The 23559-nt window shown below is 43.6% G+C and overlaps 1 protein-coding gene across 1 annotated transcript in view; it reads left to right on the forward strand.

Moving 5' to 3' along the window:
• Positions 1-23559, forward strand: part of LOC139581168 (protocadherin Fat 4-like) — a 92978-nt gene that overhangs the window by 6159 nt on the left and 63260 nt on the right. The gene's annotated exons all lie outside the window — the stretch shown is intronic.

Raw genomic sequence — 23559 nt, forward strand, 5'->3', positions numbered from 1 at the left:
TTGTTCTTGGTTTCTAGAGGTAGTAATAGAACACATAATGAAAATATCCGGATGACCTAGTGCATGTAGACTATACTATACCAGGGTCAGTATTACGTTGGTGTTTGGAGCCTGAGGCTGTTTTGGTTTAAGGATGGTCCTGTTCTACTCTCCTCTACCACTGGGCCGGGCTCTGCAGGCAATAAGTGACCATCAAAATTGGGTGACCTCTTAAGACTCTGTGAAAAGATTTTTGGGAAGAGGCGAAAGGGGGGAAAAAATCTGGAAGACTGAAACCGAAGCTCTCTATTTCGTATGCATTATGTGATGCTGCACCTCTTGGGTTTCGTTTTAACTTTCCGTTGGGGATGGAGTTAAATTCCCTGAAGTTGAGCGCTGAAACTCGAGACCCAGTTTTGGGTGGCTAAGCTCTAGCCACCCCTCAAATGAAAAACAAATGTGATTCTATAGACTGTATATGTGTTTTGGAAATTTCAACTGGAACCAAGAATTCATGTTATTACAGGCTTGATGACACACGTTTATAAATTGAGAGTTTTCTGAGTGCAACCAAAAGGATCCCACTGCTGCTACCTTTAGGAAAATGTCTTTTTTTATTGTTGCTGTGGAAGTTGCTTGCTATCCTGAAACGCTCAATCTGTATGACAGCAATCGGATGCTTTTGACAGTTTTTGGGGATACCATTTCAACCATTACAAATACTGAAATTGAAATCCAATCCAATGATAGGTTATTTGGAGGCAAACTCAAATAGGATTCAAATCAGAGATTATTTGCAAAAATTACGCTAAGTCATTTCACTTAATGTTAGTATGGTCAAATGAGGATATCAAATGCTCTCTCACCTTGCCTGCAGCACTACAGATACGAACCTCTTCAATTGAGAGAAATAATGCACTCACATTTCTTAAGTTTTCCCTGTACAAATCCTGTTCTCAAAGTCCGGTGAAGTTTTTTACTTTTTCAGTCACCTGAGCGATGACTTTAACATACCCTATGACTGTCACTCTCTATTGTTCATTCTTAAGTGTAATAGCTAAAGCCACTTTGATGGTTTTAAACTGACTTTCCTTTGGGTGAAATGGCCTTTTCGATTTGCACCTACTTTAAAGCAGTCTCAGGTACGGCTCGGCAGCGTGACATAGGAAAGGCTAAGGTTTTGGGGCTTAGACTGATACATTTCAAATCAAAACGTAACATTTAAGGGCCCTTTCAAAAGGGTCTTCGTATTGATTGTTAAAAAAAAGTTGACCATCACTTTTCTTGTGCTTTGCACTGTGTACAATGTTTTGGAAAGACTAAAACGGAACAGAATTCTGTTGAGTATGCCTTATCAATGATTGCTATCATAAACAACCTGACATGGCGCTGAGCTTGCTATGAAACAGAAGTTGCCGCTGAAACAGAAGTTGCCGCTGACTTGTTTTGGAAATGCCTCTTGGTATCTGATTAAGTCAGTATAAATGCCATTGATTGTTGATAGGTTTCTGTCTTTTGGGATTTGGAGTTGGCTTTGATAGCAGAACATGATGTAACAACCTGCTCTAGCTCTTAACCTGTCAGCCAATATTGTTCAGGGTGTCTGGCCCGCTCTCTCTTTCTGTCTTTCACTCACTCTCTGAATCTCCCTCCGTCTGCCCCCCCCCCCCCCCCCCCTCTTTCTGTCTGTTCTGTCATTGTTTCTTTCTGTTTCTTTTCATTCTCTGGCTCTTCCTCTCCCTCCCTTACCCTCTGCCCCCCCCTCTCTCTCTCCACTCTCAAAACCACTCCCTCTCTAGCTCCAGCTCAATTGTTTTATTAAGCTCCTGGTGAAAAAGAATGGAGCTTTTAGGAGAGAGCCTGAAGTGCTACATCACTTCTTTCCCCCCGAAAGCATTGTTCCTTCTGGAAATAAACACTGCCGACTCACAACAGGCCTTCCTTTGTTTTGCCTTCACAGATATAGTGTTGCTCCCCTCTGGCATTGGTTCAGTGGGCTCTGTTGCCTTATGGTCTGTGCCACCATCATTAACTGACAGATTTAGGGTTGTGTATGGGACCCCCTCCTTTCTGACAGATTTAGGGTTGCGTATGGGACCCCCTCCTTTCTGACAGAGGAATAGGGAAGTTGAAGTGGGGGACAAAAATAAGTTTCGGATCATCTCACAAACCCCCCCCCCCCTGCAAGGTACATTTTGTCCAGAAAACTAGCCACTCCAAAGCTAAATGTAATGATTGAAAATAACCTTCTACCCTCTTGTATGCGATGAGACAGTTGGGAAAACACCGTTTATTCATGTTATGCTGCTGTTTTAAGCAAGCTTATTGGGTGTTAAATGGATTGCGACTCGACCTAAAATGCCTTACCATGGTTGGCGTCACTGCGAATGCTCTGAATACTTTAACTGTGTCCGTTTGAGCTTGCCTGGCACAATGGAACCAATGGAATAGACCAGAAAGTACAAACCCCGTCCACCTGGCTCTCCCGGCAGGCTTGATCAAACGCTCAACGTACTTGAAAGACAACAAATGCTATTTGAACCCATAAACTCCTCCACCTTGAACCCTGAGGAAATGTGATTAGGGCATTAGTGGCCGGTGGAGTGCTTGATGCAGTGTAGAAGCACTATGAAACACAAAACCTCTACAGGCAGGTCAACAAGGTAGAGTGAGGGCTGCGCTGCCCTGATACCATACGATATGCTTGTTGGCGTGGGGGGGGGGGGGGGGCGAGACAGTAAATTCACGGGGTAAATTGGCTGGATATGTGTTTTGTAGCGGTCATCACCAGGGCTCCTCACAGCCTTCATGGAGTTGATGCATATGTTGGTCCTCCCGTGGTGGTCCCGTCTGAGGTCAAAGTTCAGACAGGCCAACAGAGGATTCTCTCTAAGTGCCTGTGTCTTTTACGAGACAACCTATAAAACCCTTCTTCACATGCATGCAGCGGGAAAAGCGTACACACACACACACACACACACACACACACACACACACACACACACACACACACACACACACACACACACACACAGCTGCCCTATTATTTTGTTGTTGATGTTCACAATTGAATAGCTGGATTACAAGGCTAGAGGTCAAGTTCACACACAGTATCTTCCATGCCAGGACCGCAACACTCCAGTTTTCATGTTACCACTTTAAAGCACTTCCCTTGGAAGAATGAATCTAACTGTTACAATATCAATGCTGATACAGTGATAGCATCGTGGGGCACGTCTGTGGCTGTCTCTGTACAGAGACCTCACTTGTTTTCTGAAACGTTGAACTTTTTGTTTCTCCATCTCGCCCGGGTTTCAAAGCTAACGGCTATCACGACTCACAATGAGCGTTTGTTTAGCAACGATGATACCCTCAGGGCTCAGGTTGAAAAACAAGGTCCTTATCCAGACCATGTGTCACTATGTAGGCAAGTTGTGTCAACTAACGTCATGACCCCCCCCCCCCCCCCCCCCCCCCGCAATATTCCCCCTCTTTTCCTATTCTCTCTCTTCCTCCCTCTCTCCCTCCCGTCTCTCTTTCGCTCTCCGCCTCTTCCTCTACAGTATATACATTTGCATAACATTTGCAAACAAATCAGCGCATCAAACATATATATATCTTTTTTTTACATAAATTCAATAGTCAATAAAGAAATGTCATTGGTAATGAACGCTCTGAGCAACCCATTAGGTCAACTAATGTCGACCAAGGGTCAACCTCAGACCACAGACTGACCATATGTTTCAAAACGGTCTTCAATAATCATTCTTCTTCTCTGTCTGCTGCCTACCTCTGCGTTTGACTCGGTCGTCTTCCGGAGAGAGCACAGGTTTTCAGGTTTTAGAATAATAAATGAATGTGGCGGGAGCTCCAAAGAGCTCGCATGGCCTTTATTTTTACTTCAGAGATACATTTCTCTGGTTCTGTGAATTTGATTGTCAAGCCTCATCATTCCTCGCACATGTGGTCCTCGCACAGAGGCTCAACTAGTATCAGGCCCACTGGGATTGCCCTGCTGCTTTGGACTCTGGAACAATTGATCAAACAACAGGACCAGAGGCTTACTGAGTTTGTTCTCTTGATCAGAACCTTGATGAGAAATGCTCATATTGAGTGCACAGGAGGTTGGTGGCACCTTCATTCGGGAGGACGGCTTCTTGGTAATGGCTGGAGTGGAATCGGTGGAATGGTATCAAGTACATCAAACACGTGGTTTCCATTTGTTTGATGCCATTCCATTCGCGCCGTTCCAGCCATTATTATGAGCCGTCCTCCCCTCAGAAGCCTCCACTGATTTGAGTGGCTAGCAGTCCAGCAGCTCCGGTTTACTGGGTGACTTTGAGTAGAATGTCTTGACAGGCTTTCTTGTGTAGGTGTTACAGGTTGTTAGCATCCAGCCGATATAGAAACTGGTTCAAGCTGATAGGCTGTCTTCGGGTGTTGTAGTATTGTGTAGTACTAGGATCTACAATATCTAGTAATCTACAATATAGGTATTGTAATAGCTGTGCTGCTCAAGTCCACCTAACTTGCCTGGTCTATGAAGGAACTGTTAATATTCGTTTCCAGTAAAAAGATTCCACTACTTAGGCTAGTAAAAAGTTAGAGGAGTCAGACCAAGAGTGTGCTTGGGAGATTGGGAGGAGGGGAAAGTCGAGAGGGGAGTTGATTTTGGCACATTTTCACTGCAGTAATAATGGATCCCAGCTACGGAATGATTTGTTCTACACGTGACACACACACACACACACACACACACACACACACACACACACACACACACACACACACACACACACACACACACACACACACACACACACACACACACCAAATGTATACAGCTCCCCCTAAGCCTCTATTGTTTTCTCTGGACAAAAGTACACTGCAGCAGTACCTTTAGGCACATCTTCATTTCATCTTGAAAGAAAAACCCTTTCAGGGATTTCGATTCACAGACCCTATATCATCACCCTATATCATCAGCACCGAGTGCCATTAAAGGAATTGCAGGAAAGAGGATGTGCGGGGTTTTTTGCGCCCTCTGCAAAGTCTAAACCCCCTCCTCTTTTCTTTGAGCCTGCGGTTAGCAGAGATGACCTCAAGGCAGGAAGGCTATCTCCCACAGGCAGACAGATAATTGAGGAGCGGAGAGAGAGATAGGAGGGAAGGGAAGTGGAGAGGAGGAGGGGGATTGAGGTTTGAGCTGTGGGAGAGGGCCAGAGCGAACTTCAGCAGCGTCAGGCCTAGAAACAAGGAGGGATAGATTGGCACCAGAGAAGAAAGTTCACGTTATTGTTGTCTTCCCTCTTATTTTATGAGTTTTCCATCAAGAAGGGGAAAAAAGTGCAGAGCATACTGTATCCTGGCTGGTCATAAGGTTTTGACGGGAAGCGCAATTTAAGTTTTACCTGTTTATTTTCAATTATGTATGGCGTAGTGTGTGTCTGTGTTTCTCTAGAGTGCCTTGAAGCATCTCTCTAAACTCTGGAGAACACTTTTTATTAGGTTTCATTATACATGCACACCAGCGTGTAACTGAATAGTTGTGCCTTGTTTGGCACTTGATGAAAGAGGAACTTCTCTTGAAAATATGTTGGCCTTTTCATATCATATCTTACATTATGCAGTATTCAAAGTGAACTGAATCGAGCAGACAACTTTGGCTCATGAGATATTTTCAAATTCCGACAGCTATTCTCCCAAAACAAGTTTGTGGTGTCCAAGAGTTACTAAATAGGATTTGCTTGCGCTTTAAGGATGGCTGCACGAGTTACATAGTTTCATCTACATTTTTCTAAATCTTAACAAATGTATTACATTTGCACGGCAACAAACAGAACTTGCTTTAATAATAAAACAACACTTTTGTTTACACAATTCCAACAACTGAAGTCTCCAGTTTGAGAGAGAAAAAGAGCTCTCCTCTTTAGCTGGCCATTTCGTTGAGTGTGGCCCCCTCTGGTAGGGCTGCCTAATTGAAAACATCTGGGTGAAGTACGTTTTTTTTGGGCAGCGATGTTCTGGCCAGCCAACGTGACTCAAGCTCTCATTTTTGATTGGGTACCTGAGCAGCTCTCTCTGAGCTTTTGTTGTCAGGCAAAAGTTCTGCTTTTATTAAACTGGACGATATCTCAAGGAGCAATGGGAAACGTTTTGCTGTTTGCTCCGTACATCGGGACACAGAAACAGTTGCTCTGGTTTCGATTACACGCGTTGACATTGTGCAAATTTGACTATTTTTTTCCCCTCATCTGTTTTTCCTATGCAAATCGCTGGAGTGGCCTAATTAGACCAGCTGTGCTGTATCGGATTCCTTTGCCGTAATTTAGTCTCGCGTTGAATGTTGTCATATTTGCCATTTAGCTGTGTGCGTGTGTGCAGTTGTGTGGTTAAGTCAAGAATCCCCTATATTTTGGCCAAAGGTGCATACAATGTCCAACAAGCAAAATGGAAAATATGCTGGCTACTTCATACTGAAACATTGTGTTCTGATATCCCCCCTGTTGGTAGGGACTTCCTAATGAGGTTTGCTCTTAATGGGAGTAGCTTCCCTGGACATCATGCACTGTAGTCATACATTAAAAGTGACCCCATACTGTATGTACTTCGATCTACTCTACAGGTCTGTGCTGAACTTGCTCTGTGGTAGAACACACAGCAAAAACCTACAAGTCCTGGTGCATTGAATTTGTGTCATTTCTCTGCAATGGAGCTGCCTCTCCATTGGAGCCAGGGGATTATTAAGATCAGGCAAAGGATGGGATCTCCTTCCATATTTGTTCCTCTACCGTATAAACAGACACATACTCCCATTGCACTCAAGTCTTCATTCTGAGTATTGGCGTGAAATGGATCTCGTAAAACTTTTCATTAATATGATTCTGGTAACGCATAAATGAGAGAAAGACGTATGTGTTGGCTCAGTCTTGGTTTGATAACGAGTTAATTCCCCGAGGGAAGGTGATGAACGTTCACACCGCAAAGGGTCAGGTTGCCAGTGAATGTAGCGACGTTTGACTTGCCCTTGGCAGAGGCTGCAGAATTAGCGGAAGCAATGTCCCTTGGCAGCTGAACCACTGCGCCAGCTGTGTGTGTGTGGTCATTCTTGCATCTGTGTGTGTGTGTGTGTGTGTGTGTGTGTGTGTGTGTGTGTGTGTGTGTGTGTGTGTGTGTGTGTGTGTGTGTGTGACAAGGCCCTACAGTGCTGGAGACCCTGACCTCCCCATGGCGTCTTTATGCATCTGACGTGTGACAAGGCTGAGACGCTGTTAATAATGATGTGGTTATTACGTCCCATCACGCCTCACTGCAGGCCGGCCTATGAAACAGCTCTGTGCGCTCCTTTTGTCTCTGATTGGTTGCCCATGGAGCAAGTAACGTTGTCATACGTACATCACATTATGATTATACTCAGGCCCAGGTGCTGGGCGGAAACTTTATGAACTTTATAAAGACCTACTTCTTATATATTATGATGTCATCGTGACATATGTTTCAACTATATTGTTTCTTTATGGTTGCCTGTGGAGGCGTTTGCAGAAGTTCCCTTTTCAATAGAGTAAAATCACAGGTTTTACACCGTGAAGTCAAAACCTTTCAACATTGTGTTCTGAATAGGTGACAACTTAAAGTATTACAATTGTTTGTACGTTCTGTAGATTAATAATTGGAATGTGTGTTGCTGCTAGGTTAAATAGCACAAACGTGGTGAAAGGCAAGTTATCTCAAAGTTACCCCCAGATCACTACTCCATATATCATTCATATTCATTGGCTGTCTATTTCTGAGTATGAGGTCTGGCCACAATAGTAAACGCACATCAGATTCAGATTTATCTTTGAAACCTAATATACCTTCCTACTGTCAAGTTTCTTGTAAGCAGGCCAAAAAGTGGTTGCCCTAGCTTGATGTCTTGGCATTATCGGTCATATGGAGTCAATCAGAGAAGGCTCGTGTTTTTCCCCCTCTGTCTGTCAAATGCCCTGTCTGACCCCTGCAGTAGGTTTCATAGCAGCTTTACAGACATTGTGCTGTTTGGCATTGGGGACTGTGGTGCTTCTTAAAGTCTGGATTATAAACGTGTCTGCCTCGAAGATTTGCAAAACTAACACGGAAAATGTTTATCGGTGCTAATCTTGGACATGTGTTTTTCACTATGCTGTTGTCGTGACGTTTTCACCCCATTTCACTTACGCAACTGAATAGGACTTTAAAAGGAATCGTGACATGGACCTACAAAAGCATTCGGTACGGAACTCTGTTGCAATGTCGGCTACTACAATGTTTGGCGAAGTATAAATTATGCAAAGATTATGCAAAGATTATGCAAAGAACAAGCAGTGGATACAGTAGCAACCTTCCACCTCATTTTAGATCCACTTATCTTCAAAAATACTTATTTTTTCCTGCTCATTAATAAGCATGCTAGTCTTCGGATATCCCGTTCATATCATTATTACATAAATTAGCCTCTTGGATCATTATTCTGTTGTTGTTGTTGTTTTTCCACTCCGCATACATCATTTCGAGTACCACTTTAATTAATTTCTTACCCGAATCAGCTCTAATAAAATAATCCCAGGATGATTCATTTAGGGTGGTGTGATTAGGACAAGCAGCAAAGATCAGAAGCTCTTTTTAATCCTCAGCGCCAATGTTAATGCATCCCCCCCCTCAACCCCCGCCTTTTCTCTCCATATCTTCATAATAGTCAATTCCGAGGTCTTGTTTTTATTCTTAGCGGTCACTAGACCTCCATCGGAGTTGGATGGAAATGAGGCTGGCTCTCTCCGTCGCTGGGGATTTGCTGGTCGGATGGATGGATGGATAGACTCATCTGGAGGTCTCCTCTCCAGGTCTGTGGCTCGTAGGCCATTGAGAGGAGATTACATAGCCCAGCCGGTGGTTGTAAAACGCCGGCCGCCCTGGCAGACACCAAACGGGACTCACAGGAGTCCTTTCAAACATCACTATTGTTAGCCAGGGATTATGCTTTGAGTTGTTATCCCATTAAACGCTGTAATGGTAGCTATTTTCTGCTTAGTTATCCAGAGATTTTTGGGGAGCAAAAAATTCTGGAATGTTCTTGAATCATTTATATGTCATCGACAATCTGTAAATAAATAGCAGGATTAGATATTCATAAGTCATTATTTTGTTTCCAGTTATAGACATCAGTATTCCTGCTTGTTTTCCGCCAAATCCAATGAAAAATGTTTTATTTGTAATATATGATAATATCGACTGGCAGTAAAACACTGTAGAATTAGCTGTAAGTCTCTTACTTGACATAAGAAGTCCTTGTTTATTATTCTTAAAGCAGTGGGAATGGATCATTTGCTTAACTCCAGACTGAAAATGGAATTCCTTAAAGTCAAATTCTTGCCATTTTTCAAGGTAATCATTTTTTTTCTCAAAGTGAGCTATATGACTCTTTAAAAAAAAATTAAACTCTGCAGTCAACAAGGCTTTTCAAAGTAATGCTCTTAGCAGGTGATTAAGCTTTTCGAGAGTTTTTCTGTAAGTTTGCCCAAACACTAAAACCCTGTGTCTTTCACTTCTGATTAGTGACACTTTAATAAAGTCGTTTAAAGTTCAGTGGACTGAATTTCCCACCTTTTCTAATGTTTCTATGGTCACAGGGAAACGACCTGCATTCAGGCATCTATGCCATCTTTTAAATGCAAATCCTTTAAAAGTAACTGTGTAATTCTGTGTATTGGGACTCTCCCGACTTGGCTGCGAGAGAAAGTGTTTTTGTTTTTTATATAAGGCAACCGCGGCTGTTCTTCTTTCTGTCTTCTTGATCTGACAGCAATTGACTAAATCAGCCCTTAAAGCGTGACAAAAGCTTGGCAAAATCTTTACATTTATTTTCCTTTTTTTCCCTCACTGCTGCACTTCCCTTGGTCGGCCAAGGTAGACAAAAGCTGTCTCTCTTCCACTTGATTGGCTCATAAGGCTGAAGTGAATGTTTGCTTGAAAATCTTCTTACCATTCCCTGCATTTAGTTTTTCTCTTCTGGGGAAGCCAGGAAGACTATGTCGAATCAGCCACAATCAAATCATTTACGGTGAGCTCACAGAGAAGGAATTAATGCATTTTATATTGGTCCCCTCCGTTGGAAATGATGGCTGTCATCCACTTCACAAGGGGAGCGGGGAAGCAGGTCATTGACTTGATTTTCATGGGAAGGCTGGTTCGGCCATTCAGGGCCTGATAGGTCCAGTATTGACAGCCTCGGAGAGGGGAGGGGAGCACGCCGCCTTCATTGTACCATGGTTTGCTGATGAAAAACAAGAGAGGCCCAGAGACAAAGCGCTCAATGGGAACAGTAGCCCCTGTGTCCCCGCTTCTGACTGCTGCCGGGGCTTGTGTCTCCCATTCGGCTGAAGTGCTACTCCCCCCCCCCCCCCCCCCTCCTGTTTCACTCACTCTGTCAAGTGGCTGCAGAGGTGTTGCAGTCGCTCTCCCTGACACTGAGTGCAGAGGTTGTGTTTGCCTTCTTCATTTATAGGGAACTTGGCATTCTTTAACGAGGTTGTACTGTTGTCTGGCTAGACTTGCCGTATGTGTATCAGTTCTTCTCAGACACTGGCACTAGTTTCCAGCGAGTTACTGTTAGCCACCGCTCACCGTGGCTACATTATAGTAGTTTGGGTTATCAGTCCAGGTTTATCAGGCCAGACTTTGAGGTTAAGTGGTGGCTCTGTTTGCCCTGGATAAATACATTGGTTGGCTTGGGGCTGTGGGGCAGGACTTGCGATACATGAAATACTATCTAGTAAATGTTTTGATGTTTTAGGAAGTATCTTTATCTGATAACAAGATAAGGGTTAAATATATTCTCTAATATCTCTAATATATATTGTAGGCTATCAGAATGACTGTATTATTGAAAAATACCTTTTATAATGGTGTACAAACTCGATACAATTGTAAGAAGTTGGTCTACTCTTCTCACAAATGATCGGCTGCATGCCGTTTTTTATTACCAAAGCTGTATCTTTGTTCCTGTCAAACAAAGATTAGGATAATGGTGTTACAGTAAACAAACAGGGAGAGTTCTGAGATTATAAGAGATGATAGAGGATGACAAGAGATCACATTATTTATTTTTGTTGGCGGTGGGCTTTAAACCGAAGGGCTTAAACCTTGTGTTTTTTAATGGGGAGGATAAATAACCATGACTGTGTGGGATGAACTCTGACCCTCCCTGACAGGGCATCCGACCTCTCGGGACACTCTTTGACCTTTTTAGTTCTCTGGCCAACCCAGGAAACTGCCCTTCCCACTGACAACCAATCAATACAGACCCTATTCCCTTGCTTCCCTTTCACTAATTTGGTTAAAGTTATTACGACCCAACTGATAGCAATTAGAGGCCACTCAAAAAGTCACATTTTCAAAGAGAAATATTTTGGGAGAGAACATGCCACATGCTATTTCAACATCTTAGGTTCCTGTAAGAATTTTTTAGATCTGAGGACCACAGTGGACTTGAAGGACACTGCCGGCCGGCCCGCCCCCCCCACACACACATCCCCCCCCTACCTCCACCCCCCACTCCCACTCTGTCTAAGAAGGGGGTTCTTTTGAAGTGTGGATTTTATGGAGAAGTGTTTCTCACCCCCCCAATCTGTCGATTGATATATTGAGCCTGGCTTTCAAATGGGGATATAGTTCTCTCTATTTGGTCGTGAGCTCTTTATCATAATATACTGTATAAGGGAGTGCTTCCCTCTGGTATGTAAGGATTTGAGAGGGCTGGTCATGTGCTGGACTGATTAAGAAGTTGGTGGTGACCCAAGGTTAAACCCTCCAAGGGGGGGGGGAAACACGAAAGCAGAATGAATCAAGCGGTCCGAGGGAGAAGCTAAAAATGGGTCAAACCCAAACTAATGTGGAAGATGTGAAGCTTCCCAGGACATGAAGGATTCCTTTGACCTACCACCTTCACTTTCCTCGCTCTGTCCATTTACTTCGGGGAAAAAAGGGACTCTGTTTTAGATAATACCATTAAAGTTAAACCTCAAACCCCTTTTGAGCTATCAACGAGGCCCATTTTTCCAAACACTATTACTCTCCTCTTATCAAATTCCATTTATCGAAGATCACCTCTCTTTTTTTTTGATCCCGCCTCCGCTATGGGTGTAATTCAAGTCACAGCCGGGTTGTGTTCGTAGCTGTTTTATCTCCGCAGACGATTTGGACGTCCTGAATGGTGACAGGTTTGCCAGCCAGGCTGTTGCGGTGCAGTGAGTCTGTATTGAGTCTAGTCTGTTTTTTTTTTCTCCCCTTTTCCAGTGTCTGATGGGAGTCAGACGAGCCGGGGCTTGAGTAAGTACAGAGGCCAGCTCTGTGCTCAGGCGCTGCCCGCGCTAGTGGCACAGCCAGGGACGGCCCAGATTATGTGTTACCAGGCCGAGATGTCACAAGGTGATGGGGGCTTTTGTTGCCTTCCAAGGGAAACTTGGTCATTCTTTTGCACTATTCATTATCATCAGCATGAGGCAAACGAACAACAAGGCCAAAGAGAGAGCATCATGGACGTGCAACCTCTGTGCAACTGCAGTTGACATGCTCATTCATTTTTTCCCATTCATTTTGTTGTTACTGGCCATAGACAGGGGCTGAGCTAGGAGCTCTTTTTTTGTTGCAGGATTTCCACTTTCTTTCTGACAGTTAAATGAGTGCTGCTGTCCTTCCTGGCAATGCATTGGCGTTGAAAGTCATTGACCCGTTTTGATGGTTAACGCGACCCAGCTGAGCGACGCTTGTTTCTGCAAGCAGATGTCACGGTATACTGCGTTTCGTTTGGAAAAACTGTGTTAAAGGCTAGTTTATTTTAACTTCAATCGTTATCGTCAGAACTGGATCGGAAAAACGTATCCAAGACCAAATGGAACTATAGAGTCACCTTTTTACTGCGTCTACAACATAACGTTTACAAAACCCGGGAATTAAGCGCGTTGTGTAGCGAAGAAGAATACGTCTTAACGCTGTCTTCATGGGCCGTTTCTGCCATTCAATAAGCACTGAAAACCATGCAAAATGGAGGTACTGTAAGTGGAATTAATTAGCGACTTTTCGCTAGGAGGCCCTTCCCCCTAGCCTTTCTCTTTGTCTGTTAAAGTGAATGTCTTGCACCACGGCCCCTGTGCCCTGGCACGGGCTCGCCAAGCTCTCTCAGGTCCAACAGGTAATTCCCAGGCATTTCTCCCCTTGTTTGGCTAAGGGGGAAAAAAATGCTCAGCTTCATCCCCGTGTGTTTAAATCATCAACGGAACGAGGGGGGAAAATAGAAGAAGGTTGTGGTTGCTCTGCTCAACCCTTAATGCTCATTACTTCATTCAGAGAGGGCAGATCCATCCTGGGAAATATTTCAAACGGAGACATGGCGAAGAAGAGACGCCCAAGATCTAAATGGCGTAGTCTTTTTGATGTCTGTCACGATGCACTTAGCTCTTGGTAATGGGACTACGGTTTACACAGACTGGAAAATGTATGCGTTAATCGCCAGCGTTTCCATTTTGGATTCTGTGTATATCTGGAAATAAACAGTACTTTTGATACAATCAGGCCTATGTCTCTAAAGCACCGAGATGGATGACCACTCTTAAACAAAATAGCATTATTAATCCGACCGAAGGCTGAACGTTTTGTTTACAGGATCCCTTGATGGTCCATCCGTTTTACGAGAACCGCTCATGCCGATTTATCTCCTGGACTGAACGTCCCCCACGCCATCGCAGACACACTTTCACCGCAAAGACAGAGAGAGTGCTCTTCCGTCGGTCTCCCGGTCATACAGACACTATAGATACTTACACCACCACAGTCTTGGACTCTCTCTCTGTGGCGGCAATTGTTTTACCTTATGACCACTGTGTGTGTTTGCGCGTGCGTGGGATGCATATGTTTGTATGATGTGTGGCGTGTATGTACGTGTGTAAGGCGGAACAGCAGGGGGTCCTATGGGCTATGGGTGGAATCCACCCGGGGGTCCGGTGGTGAGAGGAGGATGATAAAAGCTCCTTGGTGACACTGAGCCACCGCTTTAGAGGATTTCCACGGCCTTGAATGGCAACTGTGATAATGCAGGGACAATCCTGCCCCGGTGGTCCCCCCATTGGCACCCCTTAATAACTATATTAGTAATTAAAGGACAGACCCCCACGGACCCTCCTCTCGCCTCCGGGAGACACATGGCATTTGGTTAATGAGCTGTGGGAAGACTTTATCCGTGTACCACTCCCCCCTTTTCTCTCCGTAACAGATAACCCATGCACAATAGATAATGTCCGTTCACTGTGATAATGGATATGTGCACTGTTTTCTTTCAGTCAACTTTAGTCATAGATTGGGGAGTGTTATGTACGAAGGGGGGTTGTGGAATGAAATATTGAAATCGGGTGTGAGAGTTGATATCTTCAACCCTCTGTTTCAACACTTGGAGTCACCATGAGTGATGAACTCTTTTCCCCTAGGGATATTTTGTGGAATTGTGGGTAACATTCTTTCAATATAGTAACTTGAACAATTTTAATGTTGGCTAAATCTGCAAAAGGATCACTCGCAGGCTTAATGCATGCTCAGGCTTTTGTGTAAGTCTACGCTGTTGAGCTCAAACCCCTGGTAAACCTCACGTACATTAGCCGTGTGAACCAAAGTGCGTGTCTAACATTACACTCATGGTGATCCCTTGGCTTAGTCTCTGGTGAATAACTCTCTGACCAGTCTTTTCCCTCGTGTTTATGTCTACGTGAGCTAAACAGTCTCATTAAACACACACACTTTTATGGGTGTAGGGTCTTCATGTCTCTACTTGTCTGGTTGTCACGATAAGGTTCGAGGATACATGATGTGTGATTTTTGGGACATTTTCTACAACTTTAAAAGCTGTTATGTCTTCAGCGTGAGGGGGATATTGTCATTTCTCCTCTCTGTTGCTCTGACACTTTTTGTCCATGACCTAGACCCTCTCACGCACTCCCCCCATCCCTCCCCACCACCGCTCTGGTCAGCGAGAGTTAGAAGTTATGGATGAGCATACTGATTATGCTGACAAGCCCCCTAATAGGAAACAGAGGATTCTATCCTCCTCCCCGGGGCCCGTGATTGGGTAGGGGAACAGGGATGACAAATAAAAGCTGAACTCTTGAATGGCAAGGTTCTGCTTCCCGGGGTTCTGTTTGCAGCGTGGACCCCAGAGGCCATAGCTCTGCTGCCCAGGGGGTTGTCAGTTACTGATGGCACTGTTGTTGGTTCCAGTGTGAAGGGGGCCGAAGAAGCCCCCACAATCCTGCTTGTTAAATAGCATGAATTAATGAAGTGGAGGAGCTGGGAACTTCCTACCCCCGAGCAACAAAAAAGAGCCACTTCCTTAGCATTTCTATGGGCCGCCAACTTCTTTTCATCCTGTCGGCTTTTTTTCCAACCCCAAACTTTTTTTTTTTAAGTCCTTTAATCCTCGGGATTTATGCTGGGTCGAGAACGGTAACTGATAAGCAGTTCTCAGTAAGCAAAAATAAAACCGGGTCTTTTTGCAGAGGGAGTCGTATGTAAATGCTAATGTGAACAGTGGTCATGGCTAACGGCATGAAAAGCTGAGATGAAAGAAGTCGCCGATGTGAGATTTAGTGTGTTTCTATTTTTCAACCGTACACAGCCCACTTCATACTCCTAACTTATTTTGCAGTTCACTTAAGTGTTCATGCTCAAACTTTGATTTTACGTTTTGTTTTTGTGTGTGCATGGTTCTGTGGTACACTGGACCACAATTCAAGCATCTTATGGTCCTAGTCAAAAAAACTGCAAACCTTATGCCCATGACTCTCAATAATACATTTAAGTTGCCGTTGTAATGCTAGGAGAATTAAAACGAGCCAGGCTCTGTAAGAGATATTCCCATGGCACATTAGTCTCTTTTTTTATGGCCATCTTGCTTTCTTCATTTACTTTATTTATGAAAGTCCTTACATTTTACTTGGCAGTTTGCAAGTTTTATGTAACTTATGAGCTGGGGTCCTAGACACCTGATTTACAGACAGGCAAAGACCGTGGAACACTTTTATAGAACTGTAAACTGGTCCAATGATGCTGATGGATTAGACTAGCAGCAGACCATCTTCAGTGTAGAGCTTGACACAGACCTGGTTGATTTAGCGTGGATTTAATACAGTCACTATCTAGCACACAAACTATCAGGGTGGCAGGTGGTCTAGCGTTTAAGACCGTTGGGCCGGTAACCGGAAGGTTGCTGGTTCAAGTCCCAGAGATAACTAATTTCTCCTGTAAGTCGCTCTGGATAAGAGCATCTGCTAAATGACTAGAACTACAATGTATTAAGCACCAATGTGGTACTTGAAGAAAGAACACACGGTTCAAACCATTCTACCACCCCATTTTTTTTTCCTTATTTCGTTTTGGTGTCATTTTTATGAAGCTGGATTGGCCTGAGAGGCTGTGAATATGGCTGACGATGGCCTGCCTCGACGGCCCCAAGTCAAGGGATAACAGAACAGAAGTCCTGCAGTGAATCAGTCCAGTGCAGATCCAGGCTCTGGACAGATAACACAGATCCCTTTGAGGTAATGCTGGTTGGCCGCCAGAGCCTAATGGGATCATGTTTATACTTTGGGTTTATCTCCCGTTTTCGACTGCGACGACCCTCCAACGTACAAAGGCTGGAATTTGCCTCGTAAAGCGGATACCGTGCAAGCAAAATAAATAAATAAATAATCACAAGGTCGAGGGAGGGGAAACAATACCTCACGGGACGAAACGCTCGATTGGTATCTCGCTCTGGACACATACACGCACCGTGCGTTTTGCCATGGCGAGGGTTGTAAACATCATCTGAGGCTCACATCGGTTACGCTCTAGTAGGGGAAAACACTTCTCCAAGTTTCAGACGCCGATTGCGAGCCGTGATAAGGTTTCTATTATGCTTCCTTTACGAGAGCGCTCTCTAACTGATGTAGACGAGTGGCTGTCTGGCTGCACCAATTTCTAAGGCGCGCATTAAGTGCAGCCATCAAGCAATTATATGTTGTAGAAGGATTGCCTTCGTGCTACACTGTACAGCCATGGTTTGTTAATCATGTGTTATTTCAAGCATATTAACTCTACTTCCAGTACCCACATGGACGAAATAGCTTGCTTGATCTGATACCAAGCAAATATTCAGACTGTAATATAACTGGAAATGATACTACGCAAAGATACAGACTTGTGTGCACATAGGCTATGCACTCCCCCCAAAAATCCAAACAACTATTTTCCATCGCAGTGTTCATATCCATCCAACCCACTCCTTGGAACCCATGGTGTCACCTCAGGCTGAAATGACGAGTAAGGCAATGGGGTCTTGCCCCTGGACAAAGCACTGGAAGTGACCAGCTCAGACTCCACACAGACTTCCCTGTCTGGCCTGTGAAACGAGACTCTGGCCATTATATCCTCTCTGTTTCTCTCCAGGCTCCCCCGTGGTCTCTGTCTGACTGCCCCCCCCCCCCTCCAACAAAAACCCAAGGAACTGCAGGTAGCGATGCTTCGCTTCCCCCCAAAGCCCTCGCTAAAGCAGGGCCTTTTTAAAAGGACGCCTCATTGAGGCCTCTTTTTAAAAAGGTTATGAAATTAGTCAATTAGAATCTGCACAGGGAAGATAGAGAGACAGAGCGAGGGAGGGAGAGAGAGAGGGATGGAGGAGAAAAGCCTCTCTTACTCTCCCAAAGCCCCAGCATGGATTAATCACCCTGTCTGGAGAATGAATGGCCGCTCACATCCCCAGGCCTGTTATTTACAATTAAGTAGTTAGACAATAAAACTCACGCCGCAGAGTCTGCTCAAGCCCTGCCTGCCAGCTCTCTCTTTTTATTTTTTCCTCCCTCACCCTCTCTTTCTTTCTTTCTCTCTCTCTTTCTCTCCCTCTGACTGGCATTCTGACTGCTGAGAAGTAACAGAACTCGTGGAACCAGATAATGGGGCGAGGAATGTCCTGGGCCTTTATGTTTTGACTTGTATACCTTTTTTTGTTGTTGCATTTACTTCGAGCCCTGTAAAGTCACACACCCTCGTGCACACATTTCTACTAATACACTCCTCCTAGTAAAGCTCGAGGGAAGGCGGTGTCAGAAGGTGACTGGTGTCAGACATGCAGGGTCAGTCTAATCCCCTGGAGGGAATCAGCATTTACTACAAAACAAATAACAGGAAAGCAGGCCGCTCTGCAACATTTCCAACAATCCCAGCCGTGGTATTTCTCCCGCCCCTTCTCTCCTTTCTGTCTCTGTGGTGACGCTTATTTTAGGACTTCCATAGACTCATATCCTTGTTGTCAAATAATGCACGTCTCAAGGTGTGGTCTAGATGTTTTGACAGGAGGCTGCATTGTACATTGTTTATTGTTTTATCCAGTGCGATACAGTTTCATAGACCCAAATATGGGTCTAAAATGGCATAGAAATCAAGTAGTTATATAATGTGGTGTCAACATACTCATCATGGGCACCCCTGAAATAACAAAGACACTAGAGGGAATGTATAGTGAACCCCACAATCTCAGGCTGGTAGCATTGGTTACAACACGAACTAAGTCAAACTCAATCCTGTTTATTCTCCTGATTTGGATACAGCTTTGCTTTAATTAGCATCAATAGTGGTGTCATTATTCCATTTGTTTTCATGTCAGAGGTTAAGTGTGGCGTAGTGCGTAACGCAAATAACAAGTGTTACACTTGTGGAAAATGACCAGAATGTAATACCCTGTAATTTGGAATCCCCACACTCAAGACAAATGGGTATACCCTCCTTGATTAACTGGCAGAAGCGAGTTAATTCTTCCCTCTCTATTTATCTTACTCTAGATGTTGTTAACAGCGGGCTCACTCGTCTCGGTATTCTAATCATAATACAAACCCAAAAGGTTTTTTGAGAGGCCTAATGTTTCATACTTAAACATAAAGCAACATTGGACAATGTCATCAAGCTCGAAATAGACAGTCGCTGCTGGCAAAGCAAATGCGGAGAGGGTTTGGAAAACTGATTACAGGCCTTAGATTTGAGCCCACTCTTGACCAAAGAATCAACATATTCAATGTATAACGTTTCAGGAATAGAAGGAGAGAGAAAAAGAAAAGAAAAAAGAGGGAAGAAAACATTCAACAGGAAATAGCATCACTCTTTTCGATTGCCAGTCCAACAGTGTTCGCCAAGAATAACAACGAGGGAGTCTGTAGTTAAGAGGGAGAACTCCTCGCTGGAAAAAAATAAAAAATATTATGGCCTATGTTGAACTCCACCAAAAAATGTCTCCTCCTTCTGTCGCGTTCTCAATCACGATGGCTCCACTGTGTGAAATGGTTGTGGCAAAGCTCCGTTTATCTCATCTTTTTCACTTACAGAGTCTAGAGTTACCTCTTAAAAACCATATCTGCCATCTTGTGTGTTTCAGAGTTAATGTTTTACAATGTGTGTATATTTAACCTCGGTTTGACTTATAGAAGAGTGATTGCACCTGTAAACAATGGGGAGTGGACCTGGGGGAGAGAGTCAGAGATAATGCAGACTTCTTCTAGACTGAGAACTCAGATTAGGTGGAGGAACCATGTTGAGAGATCCAAATTCTGTGTTGTCTTACGGAATGGTGATTTGGATAGCTGGAAAACATTTCTAGACTACAAATGATTCTCATCATTCCCATTGCGGCCTCGAGTGTAAATAGATTTTGTTATTTGGATATATAACGTGTACAGCATCGTAATGGACAGAAGATGTACCCAAAACAAGCCAAGCATAACTTTGAGGTATGACGGTCATTGGCAAACATTCACCACTGTGTTTTATTGCACTTTGGATAGAGACTACAATGGATAGTGATGAACCTTGGTCGAGGCTTCAGCAAATGATCTATTGGCCAAAGACAAATGTCATGACTGCTTCTTTTACAGTATTTACCATGGCCAAACTATAATGAACATCTGCAAAAGACGACATCTTCATATCATTTTCCAGCACGTTCCACCCCATACAGTAGGTGAAATCACCATAACCATTCTCCTTCCCTCCCTTGCTCCATTGTGCCTCAATGACATGTCTCCGTTGGCAGTGACTAGACACAATTCATTAGTTCGCCAGAGTTTCTAGCGGTGTGGAGTCTATTCTAAACACAGAAGATGGAGGGGAAACCGAGAGCCGTTTTCATGGGCTTCCCGGCTGCCAATGCTCTAAATTGTAGACGGAGGCCTCCGTTTGGACAGAGTAGCTGTCTCGGACCGGGTAAGTGATGGATCTCTGCAAGCAGAGCTGATGAGACAACGTGAGCTAGCTGGACCCAGGTTAGAGTGGAGAAACACCATATATCACTCCCAGTTAAAAAAAAAAAAAACGTTTTCTTTTCCAAACACAGCTGGCTCACTGAATTTGGCTTATTTTTTCCTTCCCTCACATCCCTTCTACGAAAGCAAAGACCCAGTTGGATAAATGTTAGCATCCCACCTGAAAACATTCAGTGGAGCGCAGAGGGAGAGACGATCCAGTATGGGAAGTATTATCGTCCGTGTCCACCTGCCTAACACTTTTTGACCTCCTGATCTGTCAATTACTACACAGTAGTCTAGAGGTTATGTGAAAAGCTCCTAAATGAAATTTCGACAGATAATGGTTTTGTTAAGGTCTTAAGACAATCTTCCTCTAACTGTCCTCCATTGGTCTCTCTCTGCATGTTGCAGTAGGTTCGGAGGACCTATGTGATGCGCTTACCACGTTTATTTTCTCACACATGTCCAAAGAACATGGCGTAAGTCTCTCCAGATGTCCCATGTTTGCACTGCATCCATGAACAGAAATGACATAAGCCCGTCATTTTCACTGAGACAGATTTTCGCCAGACCAAGGGTGCACTATTACGGCGCTATGTCAGTCAGCAAAGTGTGTTTCTCTCGGTGAGGTTTGTGTGTGTGTGTGTGTCCGTTTATGTGCGTTTCACAGAGCGACACAGCTGTCTTGGCCTATGTCTTGGAATGAAATTGATACCGCTGTGTCTAAATGCGCTTGTATCACTGCCTCTGGCGCTATTAATTGACAGAGTTTGGCAATGTTAGTGACAACAGCTCAATCCAACAATTTGTGTGTAGTAATCACTAATAGACTTTTATTCATGAATGAATACAGTCACATATTTTCCACCCAGAACTTTTCGCACCCTGCGCCTTTGTGCACCAGCAAACAAACAATTGCTGAACCTCAGTGCTCACATGCATTTCAATTTTCTGGTATTTATTTCCTACAAACTTGTCTGGCCCTACATTTTATGTGAGAAGTAGGTATTTGTCTGAAGCCGAAAAAGAAAGGCAATTCACATGAGAACCACAATGCCTACTCCACCCATGTTCTACCAAGGTTTTCCAACACACAGCTTTGACCTACTACAGTAGCTATGTTGATCTATTGTACTTCAAACAATGTTGCTTAGGATTCAAACCTTCTCAAACAGACTAGGATTCAAACCTTCTCAAACAGACTAGGATTCAAACCTTCTCAAACAGACTAGGATTCAAACCTTCTCAAACAGACTAGGATTCAAACCTTCTCAAACAGGAGGTGCTCCCACAGCAATGTGACTTGTTCCGCTTAAAAGTTAAAGTATTGGACTCTTCACATACCACACTAATCCAATTCCACAACTTTTTAATTGTTTTTTTAATTATATGAAAGCAAGCTTTGCTTTTATACTTACAAGACCATCATCCTTGATTGAGTGAACTGTTTTGCAGTGGTGTAAAGTACTTAACTACATTCCTAAAGAAAATAATGTACTTTTTCCTTCATACTATTCTCTAACATCCAAAAGTACTTGTTACATTTTGAATGCGTAACAGGACAAGAAATGGTCCAATTCACGCACTTATCAAGAGAACATCCCTGGTCACCCTACTGCCTCGGATCTGGCGGACTCACTAAACACAAATGCTTAGTTTGTAAATTATGTATTGAAGTGTTGGAGTGTGCCCCTGGTTATCCGTAGTATATAAGTAGATTTTAGCAATTACAATTTATTTTGATACTTAAGTATATTTAAAACCAAATATTTTTTGACTTTTACTCAAGTAGTATTTTACTGTGTGACTCACTTTTACTTTAGACATTTTCTATTAAGGTACTGTATCTTTGTCAAGTATGGCAATTGGGTACTTTTTCCACGACTTCTGTTTTGTCTTGTAGTAATGTAATACCTACCTGTATTTCCTTAAACCTTTATTTTAGCAATACATGTCTTTGAGAAAATTATACAGTACCAGTCAAAGGTTTGGACACACCTACTTATTCCAGGGTTTATTTTTAAAAATATTTTCTACATTGTAGAATAATATTGAAGACATCAAAACTATGAAATAACACATATGGAATCATGTAGTAACCACATGTGTTAAACAAATCAAAATAGATATTATATTTGAGATTTTTCAAAGTAGCCACCCTTTCCCTTGATAACAGCTTTGCACACTCTTGGCATTCTCTCAACCAGCTTCATGAGGTAGTCACCTGGAATGCATTTCAATTAACAGATGTGCCTTGTTAAAAGTTAAGTTGTGGAATTTCTTTCCTTCTTAATGCGTTTGAGCCAATCAGTTGTGATTGTCAATATTATGGCAAGAACAGCTCAAATATGCAAAGAGAAACGACAGTCCATCATTACTTTAAGACATGACGGTCAGTCAATCTGGAGAATTTCAAGAAGTTTGAACATTTCTTCAATTGCACTCGCAAAACCCGTCAAGCGCCATGAGGAAACTGGCTCTCATGAGAACCGCCACAGGAAATGAAGACCCAGTTACCTCTGCTGCAGAGGATATGTTCATTAGAGATAACTGCACCTCAGAATGCTTCACAGAGTTCAAGTAACAGACACATCTCAACATCAACTGTTCAGAGGAGACTGCGTGAATCAGGCCTTCATGGTTGAGTTTCTGCAAAGAAACCACTACTAAAGGATACCAATAAGAAGAAGAGACTTACTTGGGCCACCAAGAAACACAAGCAATGGACATTTGACCGTTGGATCTGTCCTTTAGTCTGATGAGTCCAAATTTGATATTTTTGGTTCCAACTCTCGTGTCTTTGTGAGACGCAGAGTAGGTGACCGGATGATTTCCACATGTGTGGTTTCCACTGTGAAGCATGGAGGAGGAGGTGTGATGGTGTGGAGGTGCTTTGCTGGTGATACTGTCAGTGATTTATTTAGAATTCAAGGCCCACTTAACCAGCATGGCTACCACAGCATTTTGCAGCGATATGCCATCCCATCAGGTTTGCACTTAGTGGGACTATCATTTGTTTTTCAACAGGATAATGACCCAACACACCTCCAGGCTGTGTAAGGGCTATTTGACCAAGAAGGAGAGTGATGGAGTGCTGCATCAGATGACCTGGCCTCCACAATCACCCAATCTCAACCCAATTGTGATGGTTTGGGATAAGTTGGACCGCAGAGTGAAGGAAAAGCAGCCAACCAGTGCTCAACATATGGGGAAACTCCTTCAACACGGTTGGAAAAGCATTCCAGGTGAAGCTGGT

Source organism: Salvelinus alpinus, chromosome 7 (genome assembly GCF_045679555.1).
Source record: "Salvelinus alpinus chromosome 7, SLU_Salpinus.1, whole genome shotgun sequence".
Lineage (NCBI taxonomy): Eukaryota > Metazoa > Chordata > Actinopteri > Salmoniformes > Salmonidae > Salvelinus > Salvelinus alpinus.